The 25,239-nt window shown below is 38.7% G+C and overlaps 1 long non-coding RNA gene across 1 annotated transcript in view; it reads left to right on the top strand.

Moving 5' to 3' along the window:
- Nucleotides 1-1,103: 1,103 nt before the first annotated feature.
- The window catches only part of LOC113921748, a 47,061-nt gene continuing 22,925 nt past the window's right edge, over nt 1,104-25,239 (top strand). Inside the window, exon 1 of the long non-coding RNA XR_003519780.2 lies at nt 1,104-1,151. This is a non-coding gene — a long non-coding RNA (uncharacterized LOC113921748). The remainder of the gene's footprint in view (nt 1,152-25,239) is intronic.

Below are 25,239 nucleotides of genomic sequence, written 5' to 3'. Positions count from 1 at the left end.
TAGGTTAGAACTGATAATAATAATCATGAGGAAGAGGAAACATGAAATGAAAGGGATAATATAGCTTAGGCTGGAGCATAGGATACAACTGAGTATGTCTACTTTACCAGTCTCATGGGTCCCAGGCTCCTTATCACTGGAGATTCAAACCGTTATTCCTCACTTCCCAAAGCTCATGGGAAGGGTAAACTTGTTTTGTATAGCCGAACTACACAGGAGAGTCCCTGGAGCAGAAGACATCCATTTGTCTAGGCAGAAAAGCCAGAACTCTGACAATGCCTTTCCCTGACACCACCTCTCTGGCCTTTATCCTCCCTGAGAAGTGTGAGAAGCTTCTCGCCACACTTCACTGGTCTGCCTGTATGTCAATCACTGGAGAACGAGCCCTGTGTACTAGTTTCAGTGCTGTTGCCATGCAGTGGTGGGACCTTGATCAGGGCCCTTTCTCTCTCAGTTTTTTCTTCTGCGAAATGAGGGAATTTTCAAGATATACTTATGGGGTGTCAAGCAAGGACAGACCCATAGATCTCTGACCCAAACCATATTTTTTCTCCCAAGTCCCCATAATGGTAATCACTTTTACTCTCAGAGCCCTTTACCATGTTAGAGACAGGCCATATACCTACTGGCTTCTTTGTGCGAGCACTGTGCTAAGCATCTTCCTCAAGCTTCCCCAGGCACTCTCAGGGAGAAAAGAACAAAAACCAAACACAACCCCATCCCTCACTCCAATGCTTAGGTGATCAAAGTCCTAGTCAGATTCTGGAACCCTCAGCAGTTTCAAAGAGACTGAAGGAGTGTAGGGTCTGTTCTTCAGGAGGGTGAAATTTAAGAAGCTGCTAAATTCTACCCAGATTGTCTATAGCTATCTGCTCACCCATTTCTCATCTTCTACGTCTCATTAATAGGGAGCACAACAGCCTCTTCCTTCTGAGCCAAATCACTGATACAGCGTCTTGGGGCAAAGGCCTCTTACTCCCATCTCAGAATCGGGACATAGGAGGCCCTGAGACTACATTCCCCACAAGACACTTGCTCCGCTTCCGGTCTCGGAATTTCCTTCCTCGGGGGCACTCATGCTCTGACGGTTAGTACAAGATCCCGGTGATTGGAGGATAGGCCAGTTAGACCCACCCAGCCTTCAGAATATGGTAAAGTACTCAAAATATAGGCACTCTGGGCTTTTACCCAACTCCTGGCACCCAATCTTTCTCCAGCATCTCTTGCGGTGGCAAGAAGGAGCTGCCTTGTGATTTGGGCTTGTGTTACGTTTGGTAACAGCATGGTTCCTCAGTCCGATGCTGTGGTCCCTGGAGAACAGGAGTCCGCTGCGTATGTCTCCTCAGCTTTACGGCAAGAGAAAAACCAGAGCCCCAGGAAAGGGACTTCGGCGAAACTGAACATAAATTATTCGTGCAGCTTGCATAATTTAGTTTTAAGTGTAGTAGGCAGGGAGAAAATTGTGAACAGGAGTGAGGCAAGCAGTCAGTTTCTTAGCCAATCGGTAAACAAACTGATGTTGCAGACCTGAAAAACCCGCCCCGTTGCCACGGCAACAGGGGACTAAAATTTTGGTTTCTTTCATTCTTGAATCTCAAATACACCGAGAAAGGCCCACCAGATAAGATTTGGCCTTTGCTCTCCAGGAGGTGAAGTAAGGAGGACAGTTGGTCAGTCGCAAATACTTATTAAACTCCCTACTGTGTAGGCACATACTAGATGGAGGTAAAACAAACTAAACGCTGCTCTTGCTATGAAGCACATTTTCCTAAGAAGAGATGATTGTTGTGATGTATGCTATGCGGAAAAAAAAAAAACACAAAGACTCCTAACCCAGACTGTTGAAATGGAGAGCTAAAGAGTCAAGGAAAGTCATCCAGAGAAAGTGATAAAGTGTCTAGATTTGCAAAATTCAATCTCATTACTACACACAAATTTAAAGTCCAGATGATTAAAGAACAAGGCTTAAAAAATAACAGTTTAAAAAGAAAATATAGGATATATTTTTATGACCTAAGGCAGGGAAAAGTCACAAAGCTAAGAAGCCATAAAGGAGACTGTAAAACTGACAACATAAAATTAGCAACTTATCAATAAAGAAGATACCATAAACAAGGTTAAGAGATAAGAGAACAAGGGGAAAATATCTGTATCATGCATGAGAGCAATCAATCTAGATGTCTGTGCCCACCAGCCAAAAGTGCAGGAAACATACTTGTAAGCAAGCAGATTTGGGTTTTTACATGTTGAAAAGGAAAGACTGTGCACCATGGGGAAACCTATTGGACATCTCATAAGAGGGGGTTAAGAAGGAACTGTCTTGTGATTTGGGCTTGTGTTATGTTTGGGGACAGTCCGTCAAAAGTGGGGCAATTCCATGATTGATAGCTTAATTATTATCTTGGTGGTAGCACTTGAAATGGAGCTAAATCTGTATTTAAGCAGTAGCAGGCCTCAATGTTAGCTGGGAGGAGATGTTTGGTCATTTTTTTTTTTTTTTTTTGGTAATTTTACAATGTTTTTGCCCTTATCTGTGCTCAGATGTGATTACAAAGTGGTTGTATTGTTGTCTTGCTCAACAGAGTCACAGAATAACCTGTTTGATGTTGGTGTTCTCTGAAATTGTTTCTGTTAAGTAGGGAATTTCTGGGCCTAGGTTCTAGTTACGGCTGGTTATCGGACACCAGTCATTTTCTTTCTTGTAGAATATATAAAGAACTTCTACAATAGTAAAACAATATAAAACATGATGGAAGGATAGAACACAATTCACAAAAGAAATACAAATGAATGAAAATTAAACACATGAAAGATGTTCAACTGCACAACGGGAAAATGCAAATTAAAAACAGTAAAACACCACTGGCATTAACTTAAATTGGTTTAGCATTTTTAGAGGGCAATTTGCCAATACACCAGAACATTATTACATGTATCCTTACCAGGAATTCCATTTCCAAATATCCCTCCTAATGAATTATATGCACATTACACAAAGAGGAGGTGAAGAGAGACTTACTGTAGCATGTTTGTAATAGTAAAAACTGTCAAGGGGAATAATTAAACTCTGGAAATACTATACAATACTTATGTCAACAGGCACTAATCTAGGCTAACTGGCTTGGCTAAATGATTGTCAAAATATAGTACCTATACAGAAAGAGCTCATATGGGACAAGATTTTCCCAAAGTACCCAGACTCTATGACCCATTTTAAAATTACATGATGGCTTGCAGGAAGAGTTGGTTACTCTTATGTACAAGTGCTGCCAACATTTAAACTGATTTAGTGACCTTGGTGACATGTTAATACTGTTTTAAAACGCTTTTGTTATTTCTAATTACCAAGCATGTGAGCCGCAGGCCTTTTATTCCTGTGTCTTATTCCAATTGGGCTTGCCAGAGAGGGTCAAGGTTTGGGTGAGGTTTGAAGAATGAGGTCAGGAGGAATGTATAATATATTCATAGGATATATAATCTATTCAGTAAAATATTTAAACTGTTTCTATAGACATAACTTTCACTGAAGGTTAATTTTCCTAGTTCTGGAATATTTCCTTTTATTAACTCAAATGTAAAATGCCCAAACCCAAATATATCATTTCCTCTCACAATGAGCCACTATTTAATAATTAACCCAGAACTTTCAGAAGAAAATGACCAAACTCTAGGCCTATTCCACCTCACTGCAGAAAAACCAAAGCCTAACAAGCTTTTTAAAATTTTGACAAAAGTGTACCCTACAGTTGCCGATCTTATCTGACTGTATCCAAGTAATTCCACCATAAAGAAGAGAATGAAAAACGTAACTAAGAAGTAAGTTCAAGGAGGCCCGAGTGCTGAAGATGAGTTATATACCTGGACTCAGGCATATCTCAAGTTATGGTGTAGTAAGGGTCAGGCTCCCAGGGAAATTGCCACATAGACTTTGAAGTAGTTTTGTACAGAGAGATAAGATTGAGGGCATCAGTGGGTTCATGAAGCAGTTCACTGTATAACACTGTGATAACAGGTAAACATGATGATAGAAAGCTTATGCATATACTCAAGAGTTTAGAACCAACTAAGTTCTATCTTCTATCTCCATTAGAAGATATAGGTAAAGCACACCTACTGTAATATGCTTAGATCCAAACGTCATTACAACTAGATTGGTATTATAGTTCTAGAGAGTGAGAAAATGGTCCGGCTTCATTGGGCAATTTCATTTGGGCTTCACTTTAACCGTTAGGAGAATAAAAATAGTGATGATAATAATATATATAATAGCCAAACTTTTTGCATGCTTAATATGTTGAAAGGTCCTAAGTGCTTGATATTCATTCATTTAACCAATATTTATTGAGAACCTAGTGTGTGCTTGTCAGCACGGTGCTAGTTGAGAATAGGACAGTTAACAAGTCAGACAAGATTCTTGGTCTCATTGGGCTCTTCTTTTCTTTTTAGTTTCAGGTGTAGAATTTAGTGATTCATCACTTACATACAACATCCAGTGCTCATCACAAGTGCCCGCCTTAATACCCATCACCTATTTAACCCATCCCCCAACCCACCTCCCCTCCAGTAACACTCAGTTTGTTCTCTATAGTGAAGCGTTTGTTTTCTGGGGGCGCCTGAGTGGCTCAGTCGTTAAGTGTCTGCCTTTGGCTCAGGTCATGATCTCAGAGTCCTGGGATCAAGCCCCATGTCGGGCTCCCTGTTCCGTGGGAAGCCTGCTTCTCCCTCTCCCACTCCCCCTGCTTGTGTTCCCTCTCTCACTGTGTCTCTCTCTGTCAAATAAATGAATACAATCTTTAAAAAAAAAAAGTACTTCTGATTTGCCTTTCCCCCCTGCCCCATGTTGATCTGTTTTGCTTCTTAAATTCCACATATGAGTGAAATCACGTGGTATGTTTTTCTCCGACTTATTTTACTTAGCAGAATACACTCTAGCCCCATCCACACTGTTGCAATGTCAAGATTTCATTCTTTTTGATGGCTGAGTAATATTCCATTATATATATAGACCATATCTTCTTTTTTTTTTACTTTTATTTTTAATTTTTATTTTTTTTTAATTTTTTTATTGTTATGTTAATCACCATATATTACATCATTAGTTTTTGGTGCAGTGTTCCATGATTCATTGTTTGTTCATAACACCCAGTGCTCCATGCAGAACGTGCCCTCCTCAATACCCATCACCAGGCTAACCCATCCCCCTCCCCCCCCTCCCCTCTAGAACCCTCAGTTTGTTTTTCAGAGTCCATCATCTCTCATGGTTCGTCTCCCCCTCTGACATACTCCCCTTTTCTTCCTCTCCTGTTTATCTATTCATCAGTTGATGCACATTTGGGCTCTTTCCATAATGTGGCTATTGTTGATACTGCCGCTATAAACATCAGGGTGCATGTATCCTGCTGAATCAGTATTTTTGTACCCTTTGTGTAAATATCTAGAAGTGCAATTGCTGGATCGTCCAGTACTTCTATTTTACACACACACACACACACACACACACACACATTTTTTTTTTTTAAGTAGGCGCCACGCTGGGCCTGGAGTCCAACATGGAGCTTGAACTCACGACCCTGAGATCAAGACCTGAGCTCAGATCAACTGTCAGATGCTTAACCGACTGAGCTACCCAGGCACCCCTCTTCTGACCATTTTTTAACTGGATTATTTGTTTTTTTGGGTGTTGAGCTTTGATAAGTTTTTGATATCTTTTGGATACTAACCCTTTATGAGATATGTCATTTGCAAAATATATTCTCTCATTCCGAAGGTTGCCTATTACTTTTGTTGTTTCCTTCACCATGCAGAAGGTTTTTATCTTGATGAAGTCCCAATAGTTTATATTTGCTTTTGTTTCCCTTGCCTCAGGAGACATATCTAGGAAGAAGTTACTATGGCTGATGTCAAAGAAGTTACTGCTTATGTTCTTTTCTAGGATTTTTATGGTTTCAGGTCTCACATTTAGGTCTTTTACCCATTTTGAATTTATTTTTGTGTCCGGTGTAAGAAAGTGGTCCAGTTTTCCCAACATCATTTGTTGAAGAGACTGTCTTTTTTCCATTGGATATTATTTCCTGCTTTGTTGAAGATTAATTGATCATAATTGTGGGTTCATTTCTGGGTTTTCTATTCTGTTCCATTGATCTATGTGTCTATTTTTGTGTCCATAACATACTGTTTTGATCACTACAGCTTTGTAATATAACTTGAAGTCCGGAGTTGTGATGCCTCCCAGCTTTGCTTTTTTTTTTTTCACGGTTGCTTTGGCTATTCAGGGCTTTTGTGGTTGCATACACATTTTAGGATTGTTTGTTCTAGCTCTGTAAAAAATGTTGGTGGTATTTTCATAGGGATTGCATTAAATGTGGAGATTAATTTTGGGTAACACAAACATCTTAACATTTGTTCTTCCAATCCATGAGCATGGAGTGTTTTACCATTTCTTTGTGTCATTCTCAATTTCTTTCATAAGTGTTCAATAGTTTTCAGAGTATAGATCTTTTACCTCTTTGGTTAGGTTTATTCCCAGATAGCTTACGGTTTATGGTGCAATTGTAAGTGGGATTAATTTCTTAACTTCTCTTTCTGCAGCTTTATTATTGGTATAAAGAAATGCAAGAGATTTCTGTATGTTGGTTTTGTATCCTGTGACTTTACTGCGTTCATGTATCAGTTCCAGCAGTTTTTTGGTGGTCTTTTGGATTTTATACATAGAGTATCATGTCATCTGCAAATAGTGAAAGTTTGACTTCTTTGCTGATTTGGATAACTTTTATTTCTTTTTGTTAATCTGATTCCTGTGACTAGGACTTCTGGTACTATGTTAAATAAGAGTCATGAGAGTGGATATCCCAGTCTTCTTCCTGACCATAGAGGAAAAGCTCTCAGCTTTTCCCCGTTAAGGAAGATATCAACTGTGGGTTTTTCATATATGGCCTTTATGATGTTGAAGTTTGTTCCCTTTATCCCTATTTTGTTGAGGGTTTTTATCATGAATGGATGTTATACTTTGTTGAATGCTTTTTCTTCATCTATTGAGTGGATCATATGGTTCTTATCCTTTCTTTTATTAATGTGGTGTATCATGTTGATTGATTTGCAAATATTGAAGCACCCTTGCAGTCATTGGGCTTATTTTCTTGTAGATTTCATGAGTTATATAATCATTTCAACAATGTCTCATAGGTAGTATTAAACATATTTTATAGATAATGAAATCTGAGGAACAGAGAAATTAAATAATTTCCTAAAAATCACAAGAGTAGAAAGCGTCAGAGTTAGGAAAATGAACCCAGATGGTACGACTTCAAGGTCACTTCAAAATCTTTAGGTATGACCATGGTTAATTGATCAAGGACAATAATACAGTTCCATATGTATATCAAGGAGTTCTTCTACTGTTCAAAATGCAGTAACTTTTGAGGGGAGAAGAAAGGTCCCAATCACTACTCAAAAGGAAAACTTATTCTTAGGTCTAAGACCAATTAGAGAGATCCTCCAACATTTATGATAGCCTGAATCTTATCGTTCAACACCAAGAGCAAAGCAAAATTACCTTTTATAATTCTTAAATGAGAAACAACAAATGTGAGGTTTCTACAAATGGAATGTAGTGAGAAAGAAAAAAAAACTATCCCTAATACTCAGGAACTGATTTGACACTTACACCTAAGCTATGTTGTCTTCTTATTGGACATAAACGATCTCACAAGAGCATCCACTTCAGACAAGATCATTGTACAACCCACAAAATGCCAAACATTTCCTTGTCAACTAAATGAACGAATGCCACTTCTTTACCAATTACATTTTTGCCTTTGCTCTAGTTTGCCCTCCCTATAGATAAAATTTATTGAGATACCCAATCACAGTGTTGCCCTGATTTCTGGCACCACCAAATCTAGAAGCTCTACTTCCTTGGCCCCTCCCCAAAATTAGCCAAACAAAGCCCAAATCCCAAAATAAATTCTAACATCCACTTACTGAGACACCCCACAGCTCCCCATGGTGTGTTCTCTCTTGCTACAGTGAGTAAAAGATCCAACTTGTTTAACTGTAGGTGTTCCCTCAGCCTTTGACTGAAGAGCACTGATAGTAGTATTAATAATAAGTAACTGCTGGTAAATTTCACTAACCATTTATTGAGCCGATACTATATGCAAAGTAATGTGTTAGTTTCTAGGGAGTATTTGTGCAGAGGAGCTTATAATCTATTGAGGGTGAAAGTAAGTACACTAATGAGGTACAAAATCCTTGGATTTTAAGAAGCAAAGGTTATATTGAGGGAATGAGGACAACTTCATGAAGAGGTGTATTTTGAGATTCATTTCAAAGTAGAGGAGGGTTTCTGGTTTCTACGTGTGGAAATAAGAAAGAGGATATTTAGAGATAAGGTAAGAGTACTGTATTTTTCTTTCTTAAGCTATAACAACATTTTAGAGCACTAAGTGCTCTAAAAATATAGGCCTTATTTATTCCTCGTATATCCACATTTTATAGATGAAATTGAGAGAAGTTAAATCACTTGCCCAAGGTCACAAAGCAAGTAAGTTACAGAGCTGTGATTCAAACCCAAGTATGTTTGACGCTCAAGTCCATAAACCTTAACCACTACAACAGTGCAAGCCAGGCTTTGTGAGTAATGGCAACTCTGCCTTGATGCCCTCCAATGTTGAAGTTACAACTACAATTTTAAGCTACTTAAGTACTGGACTCAGTCAATGTTGATAAAAACAAGCAAGCAAGCAAGCAAGCAAGCAAACAAACTGAAAAAGGTTTGAAGGAAGAAAAGAAAAAAAAATAATTGGTCAGTGTGGATAAGAATATTGTTACTGCCTAATACATGGAAAAGTACTGTGGTTACTCATATCCTCATTTGAGTACATACATACTCATTTGAGGATATGAGTAAACACAAAACTCTCCAAGGCAAATTATTCTACTGAATTTATATTGACCAGATAAAGGTCCATCACAGTTGACCCAGTGATAATGTCTACTCTGATTGGAGGGGCCCTTCATGGGAAAAAAGGGACCCTGAAGGATGGTAGTCAGGAGAATAATTTACTTCTGAAGGTAGTAAATATCAACAGTGACCACAAAATGGTAGCCATGAGACACATAAGAATTATGAAAGAGAAAGGTGGTGTAATTTCAGGACAAGTAGTGGTTCAGAATCCTTTTAGGGTATGACAAGCTTTAATGCAGGAGATAAAGTTAATAAATGATGTTCAATGTTTAAGGAAATTTGTCAAATTTATAAACTAAATGAGCACTAAATCTAAAAAGAAGCAAGTAAACATAAACTTTTGCAACAAAATCTAGGTTGAATTTAAAGTTTATAACCTTACTATTAAAAATTAAGACAAAAGTCACTATGAGTGTTACCCTTCTGTAATACACACAGATATAGGTGCCCCTCCGACATTAAAACCCACTAGGTGGGCAATAGGTGACAGGAAAATTTAGCATCTCTCCATCTCCCAAGGATTTTTTTCTCCTTAGTGTGTAATATCTTTACTGAGACCATACTATGAATTACATTAATTCAACATGAATTAAAGAAATAAGGTAATTAGCATGAATTATATGACTTAATATAACTAGCCAAATGTAGAGGACAATAAACTGGTACCTCATGGACCCCCATGGGGGACACCCTAGTAACGAAATAGAACTTTGCCTCTCACTCCAGAAACTCTATTTGCCTTGTCCCAGTGATAATCCTTTCTCCCCCTCATATGTAACTGCTATCATGACTTTTAAAGTAATCACTCCTAGCTCTTTCAAAATTTTATCACTTTTTCAGTTTTATCACTCAAATATGCATCCCTAGTTATGATTGTTTCATCTTGTCCATTAAAAAATGTTTGATTTATTTTAGGCTTCTTTTAATCTATAGAGTTGTCTTATATATCTTTTCCTTACAATTTATATACTGAACCCAGGCCCATTTGCCCTGTAGTTTCCCACAATATAGATTTTGCTGATTGCATATTCATGTCTAATTCTACATGTAGAACTTATCTTCTTTATCTTCTGTAGTTTCTGCAAATTAGCAGCTGGATCCAGAGCCTATATCCAAACTCAGGTTTGATCTGAATATTAAAAATATATATGGTGAGTAATATTCCATTGTGTATATAGGCCACATCTTCTTTGTCCATTCATCTATGAATGGATGCTTAGATTGCTTCCATATCTTGGCTATTGTAAACAATGCTGTTATAAACTTAGGGGTGCATATGTCTTTTCAACTTAGTGCTTCTGTTGAGGGTATAATGCTAAGTGAAGTAAGTCAAAGAACGGTAATTACTATGTGATTTTACTCATGTGGAATTTAAGAAACAAAACAAATGAACAAAGAAAAAAAGAGACAAAAAGCCAAACTCATAAATACGGAGAACAAACTGGTGCTGGCCAGAGGTGCAGTGGGTGGGGGGAGGGGTAAAATAGAGGGAATCAAGAGTATACTTACCTTGAGCACTGAGTAATGTATACAATTACTGAATAATTATAGCCTACACCTGAAACTAATATAACACTATCTTAATTATACTTCAATTAAAAAAAGAAAAAAATTCAAAGATTCATAGCAAAAAAAAAAAAAGATATGTGTGATGTTTGCCAAGACTATAGAAGGCAAATATCTAGTCTCTTTGTGATGTTAACAGCCATTGATGCATCATGCATATATCTCTTAATTCATCAGGAGTTGCAGAATGGTGATATGCTTCTAGTTTTTTTCCATGTGTTAGTTGGGATACTTTTATAAAAAGAGATACTTCATCTATTTCATGTACTATTTGGTTATGCAGTGGTATAGTACATATGGGAAAGGCCAGATGAACACTTGATTCTTTCATTTACCAGATAATGAATTGGTTTCCTATTATCTTCTGTGAGTGGCCAATCCTTTCTTTTTAAATATCTATTATGAACTCATGGATTTAAACCCATCTGATGGGTTTCAATCTATGGTATTTCTCATCCTTACTGATACTCAAATAATCCCTTCTTAGGTTAATGGATTATCTTCCCTTGGCTGCTGATGTCTTTTGATATGACCCTCCTAGTCTTTGAAAGCTTCCTAACTATCTCATGTGTCAAGACTGTCCAAGCTTGTGTTGTACAATTCCGGCTTCAGATTTGGAATTGGCTACTTCTCTAAGAAGCCCTGGTTTCAGGTAAGAGTGGCTCAGTCGGTTAAACATCTGCCTTCGGCTCAGGTCGTGATCCCAGGGTCCTGGAATTGAGCCCCACATGAGGCTCCCTGCTCAGTGGGGAGCCTGCGTGTCCCTCTCCCTCTGCAATTCTCCCTGCTTGTGCTGCCTCGCTCTATCAAAAAATAATAATAATAATAAAATAAAATCTTAAAAAAAAAAAAGAAGCCCTGGTTTCCTCTAATGTGAAATGGTATTTCAAGACCACAATATAAATGCTAGGGATGCTCACTGCTACTGTTCTTTTTATTTTCTTTTCCTTATTGTTTTTAGGAATTTCCAGTGGATATAGCAGCTATATATTTATATTTATACCTTATGAGTTCACATTAATGTTTCCAATTCAAATCCAAGACTAGTTTTTTTTTTCTTTTTCTTTTTTAAGATTTTATTTATTTGACAGAGAGAAAGCACACAAGTAGGCAGAGCGGCAAGCAGAGGCAGAGAGAGAAGCAGGCTCTTGCTGAGCAGGGAGCCCAATGCGGGGCTCGATCTGAGGACCCCGGGATCATGACCTGAGCTGAAGGCAGGTGCTTAACTGACTGAGCCACCCAGGCACCCCAAGACTACAGAGTCTTTTTTTCTTTTCTTTTTTTAAAGATTTTATTTATTTATTTGACAGAGAGACAGAGAGAGCACACAAGTAGGCAGACTGGCAGGCAGAGGGAGAGGGAGAAGCAGGCTCTTGCTGAGCAGGGAGCCCAATGCGGGGCTCAATCCCAGGACCTTGGGATCATGACCTGAGCCAAAGGCAGCTGCTTAACCGACTGAGCCACCCAGGCGCCCCAAGACTACAGAGTTTTTAACTTAACATTTTTTGGTATTACTTCTGTGTCTCCTTTGTCCTACGTTAATAATCCTGATTATTATTAAGAATGAAGAGACAACAGAATTAGAAAATTTCATGATTACTCATTTGCTTTATCCCACATCAATACATTCTCAGAATAACAATACTAAGACTACCACCATAATGATTACTGAAACACTAAATATTTTGGGTATATATTGTTGCTTAGTTTTGCCTATTTTGAGCTTCATATATATAGAATCATACAAAATGTATTCATGTCTCTTTTTTCACTCTATAGAATGTGAGATTCACACTAATCAGAGGGTTTTTTTCCCACTGTCAGGTAATGTTCTACTATATAATTCATAGAAAATGAATAATTATTTAGAAAAATTTATCTGGTTCAAGTGCAGTGATCATTTATCACTCATAATAGAAGTCTAAGAATTTGGCCTCAGGGATCACATAGCTTGTACTGTCTTTGGATTGGTCTCCAGACCCCAAAAAGTGTGTTGATATAAACGGCACTACATTTTCCTGAACTCCATTTTCACTTCTCATTCACATTTCATCTCTGGGCAAAGTAAAGAAATAGAGATATTGATGGAATTATCCTACACACTCAAGCCTCAGTCAGGCCAGTTAGATTGATATAGTACAAATTTCCATAATCTTATGTCAGCACTGAGCCTATAGGAAGCCATACCTTCAGAGAATCATCTATATTAGGAGGAAAAACCTTGAAAATCAACCATTTCTGTGTGTCAAGCCTTTGGTCTCCAAACCTCTAGGAGTTAATTAACAATTTTTAATATTTGAAATGTTCTAACAGAAATCTCCTAACTACCTATATAAATCTTGTTTCTCTCTTTGCCTGACATCTCAGCTCAGGGCGGCAATCATGGTTATCTAATGCTACAGAAACAAAAATGTCTTTAATTAATAAGAAATATAAAACAAAGAGTTTCTTAACAAATACAGTACTTTGCAAGACAAAATCTTTCAAAGCATGGGACCCAACGAGGGAAAGTAGTAACAAATTAGGGTTCTTGATGGTCTAACTGCTGTAGTCCAACCTACCCAAGTTGAGGAAAGGTGAAATGATTCACCCAAAGCTAGTCTCCTAGGGAACATAGTTCAGTAAAGGTATCAAAAATTTTTTTAATTGGGTTAAAATACACATAACATAAAGTATACCATCTTAACCATTTTTCAGTGTACAGCTGGGCGGTATCACATATATTCATGTTGTTGTGCAGCCATCACCACCGTCCATCCCCAGAACTCTTTTCATCTTGTAAAACTGGAACTATACCTATTAAACAACAACTCAACATTCTCCCTCTCTCCTCAGCCCTGGCCACCACATTCTACTTCCTGTCTCTAAGGACTTCATATAAATGGAATCATACAGTTTGTCTTTTTGTGAATGGCTTATAATGTCCTTAAGGTTCATCTATACTATAGCACATGTCAGAACTGCCTTATTGTTTAAGACTGAGCAGTATTCATTGTATGTACATACCACACTTTACTTTTCGAACTATAGAAATGATCCCTGAATGTATAGTCTTGTTTTACTTATCTTTTTCATCCATCAATGGACACTTGGGTTGCTTTCAAATTTTAGCTATTGTGAATAATGCTATGAACATGGCTGTACAAATATCTCTTTGAGACTCTGCTTTCAGTTCTTTTGGCTCTATGCCCAGAAGTGGAACTGCTGGATCATATAGTAATTCTATTTTTAATTTTTCAAGGACCATCTCACTGTTTTCCACAGCAGTTGTACAATCTTACATTCCCACCAATAGTGCACAAGGATTCCAATTTCTCCATATTCTTTTTTTTTTAATAGTAGCTAGCCTAATGGGTGTGAGATGTGATACTGAGCATCTCATGTGTTTATTGGTCATTTGTATAGTTTTGGAGAAATGTCTATTCAAGTCCTTTGCCCATTTTTGAATCAGGCAGTTTTTTTGTTGTTGAGTTTTAGGAGTTCTCTATATATTCTAGATATTATCTGGATATCCAGATACATGATTTGCAAATATTTTCCCCATTCGATAGGTTGCCTTTTTACTCTGTGGATAGTGTTTTTTGGTATACAGATTTTTAAAATCTTCATGAAGACCAATTTGTCTATTTTTTCTTGTGTTACCTATGCCTTTGGCATCATATCCAAGAAATCATTACTATGTCCAATGTTATGAAACTTTTATCCTATGTATTTTTCTAAGAATTTTATTGTTATAGGTCTTACATTTAGGTCCTTGATCCTTTTTTGAGTTAATTTTTGTATATGGTGTTAGGCAAGGGTCCAAGTTTCTTTTACATGTAGATATCCAATTTTCCCAACACTACTTGTTAAAAAGAGTATCCTTTTTCTATCAAATGGCCTTGTCACCCTTGTCAAAAATCATTTGACTGTATAAATGAGGATTTATTTCTGGGTTCTTTATTCCATTGGTCTGTATGTCTATCTTTATTAGCAAAGGTATTTTTAACCGTAGCACAATAGTGTTCTCTTCGCCTGCTTATTGTTTGGATCAAAGAAGAACATGAAGCTGGGTTCCAGCCTGAGGGTGGAGAGGTGTGTTTTTGTAAATTTCAGCCTTCTCTAAGAATGAGTAATCTCAGTCATTAGCCTCAGCCAGATTTTCTCCCCATAAGAGAAATATTAACCCCATATGTTACCGTTTTGATAAGAATGGCATGTAAAATAAATCACTCATTTAGCACAATGCCTGAACTTCGGTAAATTTTAGCTATTAGATATGCTAGGCCAGTGGTCCCCAGAACAGCAGCAACAGCATCAGCTGGGAATATATTAAACATGCAAAATCTTAAGACATAGAGATGACCAACAAGTACATGAAAAAGATGCCCAACATTACTAATCATGAGGAAAAGCAAATCAAAACCACGGTGAGCTATCACCTCACACCTATTAGAATGGGTGTTATCAAAAAGAAGAAATAACAAGTGTTGGTGAGGATGTGGAGAAAAGAGAACACTTTTATGCCATCGGTAGGAATGTAAGTTGGTGCAGCTACTATTAAAAACAGTATAGAGGTTTCTAAAAAAACTAAAAATAGAACTACCATATGGTCTAGCAATTCCACTTCCAAGTATTTATCCCAAGAAAATGAAACACTAACTTGAAAAGATATCTGCACCTCCATGGTCACTGCAGCATTATTTACAATAGCCAAGACATGGAAACAGCCTAAGTGTCCATGGATGGATGAATGGATAAAGAAAATGTCATATATATTTATTCAGGGAATATTATTCAGCCATAAAAAAATGAAATCTTGCTATCTGTGATAATATGGATGGAACTTGAAGGCATGATGCTAAATGAAATAAGTCAAAGAAAGATATATACAATATGATATCACTCATTTCTGGAATCTGGAGAAAAAAAAAACAGAAGAAAAAACCCAACTCATAAATACAGAGAACAGATTGGTGGTTGCTGGAGATGCGGAGGGATCAGTGAAATGAAGGGGGTCAAAGGTACAAATTTCCAATTAATAAGTCACAGGGATGTAATGTATAACATAGTGAGTATAGTTAGTAATACTGTATTGCATTTTTGAAATTTGCTAAAAGTAGATAAAAGTTCTGATCACAAGAAAAAAATTTATAACAGAATGTTAGCTAGATAGAGTGGTGGTCATTTCATAATATATACAAGTATCAATCTTTGTGTTGTATACCTGAAACTCATGTTATATCTTATACAAAACAAATAAGTACAAATTCTTGGGCCTCATCCTAAACCTACTAAATCAGAAACCTGGGGTAGGATCTCTTTTCTTAACAAGCCCTTCTTCAGGTGATTCTGATATGCAGAGCCAACGTTTGAGAATGAAGGCCCACTATGATAAAAACAAAAACTGACATTCTCCTGAAGGTATCTTATTTACAAATATCTTGCTATGTTTATCACTTACACATTTTTTAAAGGTATAAACTAGCAGTAACACAGGGAGTTAAAATTTTTTTTTTTAAGATTTTATTTATTTATTTGACAGAGAGAGCCACAGAGAGAGAGGGAACACAAGCAGGGGGAGTGGGAGAGGGAGAAGCAGGCTTCCCGCGGAGCAGGGAGCCCGACGCGGGGCTCGATCCCGATCCCAGGACTCTGGGATCACGACCTGAGCGGAAGGCAGACGTTTAACGATTGAGCCACCCAAGCGCCCCAGTTTTTTTTTGTTTTTTTGTTTTTGTTTGTTTTTTCAATTGCGAGCGCGCGCTGGAGCGTGGAGGGACAGAGGGAGTAGAGAAGGAATCCCAAGCCGACTGGGCGCCCAGCCCTGAGCGGGAGGCGGGCCTCCATCTGACCACCCTGAGATCCTGATCTGAGCCGACATCAAGAATCCGAGGCCTAACCAACTGAGCTGCCCAGGCGCCCCTTTTTGTTTTTGTGGGTTTTGGGGGGAGTTAATTTTAATAACACATCTGGTGAAAAACGGGCTGATGGGCAGGAGAATGAGGTAAAGAGAGCCTGAGTGCTCAAGGCCACTACAAGCGTCTACACGGAGAGCCGAGAGTAGGAAAGATCGTCAGAAGATGAAGGAAACACTTACAGGGGGACACAGGAAGGGAAAGGATTATTTTTTCGCGAATTATTCAGAAATAGCTGTTGTAAGTGCAGGAGAAATGATGTCTTGTGGCTCTGCCCATGCCATCCTTTCTGGCTAAGTGTCTTGTGTCCTATATTCTCTGCCCATGTAGACGTTTCATTAACAACTCCTCACCTGCAAGAGTCTCCTCCGCCGGCCAACCGTCCGTCCGTCCGTCCGCTGGGCCAGCATGTTCCCCTCCCCCCTTACCTATTACTTGTCTCTTTTCGCTCCCCCCTATTCCTCGCGGGGGGTGCTCTTTGAGAGCAGGCACCACAGTCCTTTATAACTCCCCGTGGGCTCTAAAGGAGCCGCCTCTCTCCAGCCTCAGGGAGAAAGGGCGGGAAAGCCGCGGGAACAGATGCTCTCGTTGGCTAACGTTTGCTTTCCTCACCGCGCCCGGGGCCTCCTGGGAGGAGAGTTTGAGGGGTTTTTGTTTGTTTGTTTGTTTGTTTCCTGTTTTTCTTCTTGCAGCGGAGCACTGCCCTAATTCGTGGGCCTCGCTGCTGTTGGGGGCGTGAGTTCCGGGCTGTCAGGGCCCGCCGGTCATCTTCCTCTGTGGGCGGGGCAGCTGTGGGAGGCTCTGCCCCCTCTCCCGAGATTACCTGTGAACCATCATTTTAATTTGGACTCCTTTGGCCCTATAGGGGGCCCTCGACCTCCCTGGCAAGCCTTCTGCCTGCATCACCGCATACGTCTTACTGTTGTGAGCAACACTTCTGGAGTTTCTCAAGATTGCGAATTTTTGAAGAACGATTTTTGAAGACCTAGAAATGGAGGTTTTCTGAAGACAAATATTCTAAGCAGGGCAAGAGGCAGGAGACTCGTTATGTGATCAGGGCAGGTAAAGTGAACAGGACAAAGGTAGAAGAAGCAGGGGAAGTGTTGCCCACTACATTTTCTTTGGGAAAATTTCAGCACACAGCAGAATTGCTTTAGATACAGACATAAATATAAATAAATATAAATTTCTAAATAAATATTTAAAATAAAAATAAATATAAAAATATTTTGCTACACAATATTTATTAAAAAGAAGGGTAATCAAGGGTTGAGATTTAATAAAATTATAATTTTTATTGCTTCATCAAAGATATTTCAAGTAAAACTTGTTTTCCATCCCTTCTTTTCTATCAGTGTGTAGCAGTAAAGAATATAGTGCCTTCTAGTACAGTTTGGTACCACTGCCTTGATTCATGCTTCGAGGCCAGCAGTTTTACCCACTATTGGTTTTACACTGTTGAAGTAAATATCAACACAGGTAAATAATGTCTAAGGATTATTATGAAAGGTTTTGACCTCGTGATAGTCCCCTGAAAGTCTTGACTCCCCCAGGGGTATAAGGACTACATTTTGAGAATCAGTGCCCTAGGGAATAGTAAGGCCTTTTCTTTCTCTCTCTAATCCTCATTCAGAGAAGGTAGTACACTTTAGTGAATTATTCAGGATCTCCTTTATGTGTGTGTACAGTTGTCCATCCAATTACGTGCAACACCATATTCAATTTGCAACCCACAGAAGAGATTTTAGAAGCCATTTGGACCAATAACTAATCATTTTAAAGATTTTATTTATTTTATTTTAGAAAGAGGGAGGGCACGCAGGAGCAGGATGGGGGAGGAGCAGAGGGAGAGGCAGAGAAAGGGGGAAAGAACCTCAAGTAGACTCCCCACTGAGCCCTGCTGGGGCTCAATCTCAGGACCCTGAGATCATGACCTGAGTTGAAACCAAGAATCTAGGGGCGCCTGGGTGGCTCAGTTGGTTAAGCGACTGCCTTCAGCTCAGGTCATGATCCTGGAGTCCCAGGATCGAGTCCCGCATCGGGCTCCCTGCTCAGCAGGGAGTCTGCTTCTCCCTCTGACCCTCTCCCCTCTCGTGCTCTCTATCTCTCATTCTCTCTCTCTCAAATAAATAAATAAAATCTTTTAAAAAAAAAAAAAGAAAGAAAGAAACCAAGAATCTAACATGTAACTGACTGAGCCACCCAGGTGCCCCAAGAACTAGTTATTTTTAAATGTTCTGGCCTGAATGCCATCATTTGAGTCTTTACCTAAATGTAATGTCTTATAGTTCTTTGTCTGCTTTTAGGATTTTTTTCCTTCAGTTTTAAGCAGTTTGATTATGATGTGTTTGACTATAATTTTAAGTTCATCTGTTTGGGTTTTTCTGTGCTTCTTGGATCTGTGAATTTATACTTTTCACAAAGTCTGGGTAGTTTTCAACCATTTTGTATGTATGTATGTATTATATACTTTTTTCTACTCCAATCTCTCTCTTCTTTCCTTCTGAGAAATCTGTGACATGAATATTGTTCCTTTTGATATTGTCCTACAGGTCTCTAAGACTAATTTCAATTTATTTCATTCTTTTTTCCCTTCTCTTATTTATACTGAATACATTTCATCTTCAAGCTCAGTGACTTTCTTCTGTCATCTCCATTCTGCTGAGTCCCTACAGTGTTGCTCTAGGGTTCTGCTATGCTGAATCTACCACTGCTGCACAGTGGGGAGAGGGAGTAGCTCTGCTCTTTTTTTTTTTTTTTTTAAGATTTTATTTATTTATTTGAGAGAGAGAGTGAGTGGGAAGTAGAGGGAGAGAGAATGTGAAGCAGACTCTGTGCTTAGTGCAGAGCCTGACACGGGGCGGGGTTCAATCCCAGGACTCTGAGATCATGACCTGAGCTGAAACCAAGAATTGGACACTCAACTGATTGAGCCACCCAGGCACCCCTAGCTCTGCTCTTTATTAGCACTTCTCTGGTGTAGAATAGAAGGCTGAAATAGGGCTTTCCTCTTCAGGGACTACCTCACCGCTGGTGAGGAGGGGAAGGCGTGCTGCCAGTTTGGGGACAACCATGGTGTGGGGTGGGTAAAAATCAGAATGGTCCCTTTCCTATTTGCCAGTCTTACAGCTAAAGAATAGAATCTTCTCTCTTCTTCTTCTTCTTTTCTTTTCTTTCTTTTTTTTTTTTTTTCCTGTCTGGGCCATTGGAAGGTCTGGATTTTAGGCTGCTCTAGTGTCCAGGCAGGGATATATATGAGACAAAAAGAAAACCCAAGGAACTTGTAGCTACCTTGTCTCCTAAGTCCTGAGACCCTTAGTCTGCTTGTAACTGCTTTTTGGAGTCTTCTGGTAGTTTTACATATTTTAGTCCAAGGTTTGTGGAAATTGTTGTAGGAGAGGTTGAATGGAGGGTGATTAGTTTGTTTTATTTAGAAATAGAAGTCTCTTGGGGCGCCTGGGTGGCTCAGTTGGTTCAGCATCTGCTTTCGGCTCAGGTCATGATCCTGGGGTCCTGGGATTGAGCCCCACATTGGGTTCTCCCTCCCCCTCTAACACTACCCTCTGCTTGTTCTCTCTCTCTCAATGTGTGTCAAATAAATAAATAAAAATCTTTAAAAAAATAGAAGTCTCTTATCTGTTTTTATTAAAAAATAATTTGTTAGGTCAAAAATTATTACTCATTTTGTAGTTTTGCTATAGTCAAAGGAAGACCTTATTTTTCACATATTAACCATTATTTTCATTTCTACATTGCTTAATTTGGGGGTTTACTCTTTTTTTTTTTTAAAGATTTTATTTATTTATTAGAGAGAGACAGAGAATGAGAGATAGAAAGCAGGAGAGGGAAGAGGGTCAGAGGGAGAAGCAGACTTCCTGCTGAGCAGGGAGCCCGATATGGGACTCGATCCCGGGACTCCAGGATCATGATCTGAGCCGAAGGCGGTCGCTTAACCAACTGAGCCAACCAGGTGCCCCTGGGGGTTTACTCTTAATTTTGGAATAACTCATAGACTTTTTTTAGCAGATTTTTTCCTGTTTGCTTTTTTACTCTTGTTTTAATTTTTTAATGTGCAGAATTTTAAGGTTTTTATAAAATGTCAGTAATTTCCTCTGTGATTTCTTCCATTAATTTTATGCTTAGAAAATCTTTCTTCTTCCTAAAATCCAATAAATACATATATTTTTCCCTGCTTTCATTTTCTATGTTTAACTCTTTGATCCCTCTTAATTTTATTAGTGTTTGGTGAAACATGAGTATTGTGTTTAAAAAATTTCAAGTTATTAACTATTGTATCCTATACATTTTTCTCATTAAAAGTTACTCCTAACTTGTTGAAAGTTAGGTCTAATGACAAATAGATAAAAGCTCCAGAGTCTTTTTTTTTAAATATAAAGTGATTTTAAGGATTGGAATTTTATTTATTTATTTATTTATATTTTATTTATTTATTTATTTATTTCTATTTTATTTATCTATTTATTTTTAAGTAAGCTCTACGCCCAATGTGGGGCTTGAACTCACAATCAAGTGTGTCGCATGCTCAGGGAGCCTGGGTGGCTCAGTTGGTTAAGTATCTGACTCTTGATTTTGGCTCAGGTCTTGATCTCAGGGTCATGAGATTGAGCTCCACATCAGGCTCCACGTGGCTGGGTGTGGAGCCTGCTTAAGATTCTCTCTCTCTCCCTCTCCCTCTGCCCTATCCCCCACTGTGCATTCACATACTCTCTGTCTCAAAAAAAAAACAAAAAAACAAAAAAAAACACATCCTCTACCAACTGAGCCAGCCAGGTGTCCCAGATTGTAATTCATTATAAAGATACAAGTTTGTTCTTCAGTGCCACCAGTAGAGAATTGGGGACTGTATATTTGGTAGCCAGCATAGGTCCTGGAGAGTGGTGAGATATGGCCAAGGCCAGGGAGGCATATGTTGGGAGTGGAGCGTGAAATAGAGGTGGGGACATTATGTCTTGTTCTCTGCAGCTCAAAGTGCTAGTCCACCTGAGTTGTGGCTACAAGCCACACAGAAATAGGCAGCAGGCTGGTTTTGGCCCATGGGCCACAGTTTTCCAACCTCTGCTCTAGTAACCTTGGTAAAGGACAGACCAGAGAACGAGAACTAGAAGGGAAAACCCTCTCCTCCTGCAGTCTCTCCAGTACCCTTTACTACAAAGCTTAACATCATGTCAGCTGAAAAAAGGAAAAATATTTAAAAGGCCCAGATCTATTTTCACATTCAGGTAACAAAAACAATAAATTGGTAACTGGCATAACCAGTATGGTAGAAATTATAGTGAGAAAGGAGAATCTGAATTTCTTGCTCAAAGCTTTGATTAGTGAAATGATAGAAGAGGTGGTATGGCAATTTCTTTTCTCTAGGTGGAAAATGAAAAATAGGAATCTTTGGGTTACCTGGGAGATATAGGGAATTCTCATTCCAAACTTTTCCTTCAGTACACCATTTACCTTCTCATCTGTAAATGTGAATAATATTATCCACTTTTCAGTGTTGCTGAAAGAATTAGTGATAATTTATACACAATACCTGATCCATAGAACTTCAATAAATAAATAGTAGCTCTTCTTCCCCAGATGGATCAAAGGCCAAGAAAAAGCCAAGGGAAGAAGGATTAAAATAGAAAATCAGATGTGATTTTTAAACAGGAAATGGAGATGTGTTTTTTGAAATGAAATATTTAGAACCGCAGTTTTGAAGGAAAAAATGAGGAAAGTTATGCAGTATAATTCCAGAATGTGTATTGTGAATTGAGAATGCAAATAAAGCTTACTCTTGGTTATATTCCTGAGCATGGGCATTTATTTATACCACTTAATTTGGAGGAAAGCAATTTTTAATTAGTGAATTTGGATTTTCTGGAATTTTAGATCTGTAGAGATTAGGCTAGAAATAAGCTTCTCTGTAGTGGGTTGTAGGTCTGGGATATTTCAATTCTCTGATTCCAAGAGTTACATATATATGGTAAATGATTTCTACTCTGCCATTTGTGTGTGTGTGTGTTTCTGCTTTGGCTTCATTTGTACAGGATTCTGGGAATTGACAAGGGCATGGAATGGCTGGGAGTTACTATAACAGAATTGAATGTTGTCCAGAATGTAGTGTTATTGTGGGACTGCAGCTTGTCTATGTCCTGGGATGCCCTGAGCCTCATATTCAAAGTAAAAATCCTCAGAGAAATGGGTTTTTGGTTTTGAGATTTAACTGATTGTAGCAGAATGGTTCTTGGAGGTCCCACATTATGGGCTCATGGAAAGATATAACTATTAATAAAACTTGATTTAATTTATGAGAAATTTAAATTATATAGACTCCTTTGGGTGAAAAAAAAAGTACTTGGGTAGGATTTTGCTAATACCAAAGCCCTTATTTCTCTCGTGTCATTTTTGGAGGGATGAGTATAGATTTTATATTTGTGGGGCGGAGTGTGTTACACTGGGTGTTTAGAGCTTCTTGGGAGGAGTCAGGGAGACCAGATCTTCATATTTTGGGGATAATTGCTGAGAAATTTTCCTGGTCCTCCAATAAGATCACCTGGATCTATAATCTCTAGACTCACTTCTGGACAATTGTGCTGAGGATTAGAAGGATGAATGCCCAATTGCTAGTCCGTCTCCATGGTTTATGGAATCTTAATATTTTTATTTTCACATGTGAACCACTTTAGTTCTCCCCAAAGCCATGAGTTGACTGGTGGGTTTATTTGCTGAAATGACTGTTGTGGGGTTATTTGCATTAAAGTGGAAAGCACAAAGTGATACAGGAGAGGAAAAGAGTCTTTTGGGGAAAAAACAACTAGCAGTTTAAGGTTAAGTTGGGGAGTTGTAATAGATTGTTGAAAAGGTTTATATTATTCGGTTTTGGGAGAGATAAACTGAATCAATGCAAGATAATTGAGTAAGCAAGAACTAGAACCTTGGGGTCCCAGGACTGTGGGTCAAGGAGGGGCAGATTATACCAAGGAGGTATAGATTGGGGTTAAATCAGAGTATGCTACTAAATTTTGCTGTACTCTTGTATGGAGTTTTTCTTAATGAAGTTAGAGCTGCATAACTCTATGTGAGGGAGTAAGATTAATAAAACTTCTGACGTCCTTAGAATTTTGTATAGTAATTAAAGGTTCCTATGCCTAAGTCAACCAAGTTCCTCTGGAGTCCTCAGTCACAATCACTATAGAGGACATCAACAAAAAACAATAGATCTTGCTCTGGAACTTGAAGCAGAAAGATTTAGGCTGAAGATTATTCCCAAGTATCCTTTTTCTTCACCACCAGCCAACCCCAAGCCTTCCAGAAATTAAGAGCTATTGATCTTTCTCATAACAGGGTGGTGCTAGGTGGTAACTTCTGGTTTATAATCATAGATGATTAAAATTGGAAGGGATGGTTCAGTCTTGTTTTTCTGGAGCTGGAGCTGGTGTCTCCTGATTAGAGGTATGACACTTGTTTGTACTGACTCTTTTCCTCAAGAAATTGTTTTTTCTGAAGTGTCTTTTTCTTTGGGATATCAGAAGAAGAGGGCTGGCGAGTAGATTTATTCCAAAGAGGAGCAAAATAACTCCAAGGGATTGGTGCAGCAGAAAGTTTCTGTCAGCTAGCTGGCTTTCTTGTCCTCTGAGCCAGCTGAGTGGTAGTGGGGCATTGGTTTCCTACCTCTCATTTTTTGTTATTCCCCTATTACTTACAGTATATTTATACAGAAATCTACATAGAAATGAATGGTTATGTGTAAATGAAAATGTTTTGTTTTGTTTGGTATGTTTTTTTTTTCATATAATTCTTGTCCTTTGATTTCAGCCTTTCCCAAAGGTTTCTAATTGGTCTCTTTTTTCATCACAGGGGTATCAATAAACATGGTGGTTTGATTTGGTTCTTTTTTTTTTTTTAAGAGATCCAGGGGAGGGGCAGAGGGAGAGGGAGAGAAAGAATCTTAAGCTGCTCCACTCCATACTCAGCATGGAACCTGATATGCGGCTCAATGTGGGGCTCAGTCTCACAATGGTGAGATCATGACCTGAGCCAAAATCAAGAGTTGGTTGCTTAACCGACTGAGCCACCCAAGTGCCCCTGATTTGGTTTTTGTCTTTCTTTCATGATGATACCACTGTGTGCAGCCAACCTATCTTTACCTGGAGTCAGTTGATATGAAGGTCAGAGTTCACTTACTCTCCTCTTATTCTCAAAGCAAACAGTTTTGTCTTTTTTCTCTGATGGTTGTCCCATCCTATGGCCAGTGGCCTATGCAACCAGGAAGTATAGCCAGACCAAGAGACTACACAAATGAGAGAAAGCCTGCTCCATGTGGTTCTGCCTCTCAGTCTGGCAGCTCTTCATTGGTGCACTGTCCCTGTGCTAATGTGTTAGTCTCCTGTTCTTGGAGATCCACAGTAACCTCCTCTAATTTACAGACTGGGAGAAGGTACAGTGAGTGCTTGTAGATCCTTCTGATTCTGAGCTGTGATTGTGGAGATAAACTTCTTCTTGTTCTGTAGTGGAGATAAATAAAGGTGTGGAGAGGGTCAACCTTGGAGAAAATGAAACCTAGCTCAGTAATTAACAACTCAGGCCTTAGAATTAAGTAGACTTACGTATGAATCCACACTCTACCTCTTACTGCTGTGTGACTCCTTACAGCTGTGTCATTATGTTATGTGTCCTTCATACCTTGGCCCTAAACTACCTTTCCAGTCTAATCTCCTGCCACTTCCTTTCTCATTGTCTACTCCCCACTCCCCAACAGTTGTGTTTTCACCAAGTGGAACTACCTAGAAGCTTGTTGGAAAGGTAAAACCTCTG

Source organism: Zalophus californianus, chromosome 9 (assembly GCF_009762305.2).
Source record: "Zalophus californianus isolate mZalCal1 chromosome 9, mZalCal1.pri.v2, whole genome shotgun sequence".
Taxonomy (NCBI): domain Eukaryota; kingdom Metazoa; phylum Chordata; class Mammalia; order Carnivora; family Otariidae; genus Zalophus; species Zalophus californianus.
Note: the sequence above shows the minus strand (reverse complement) of the source record. Positions and strands in the feature narration are given on the sequence as shown.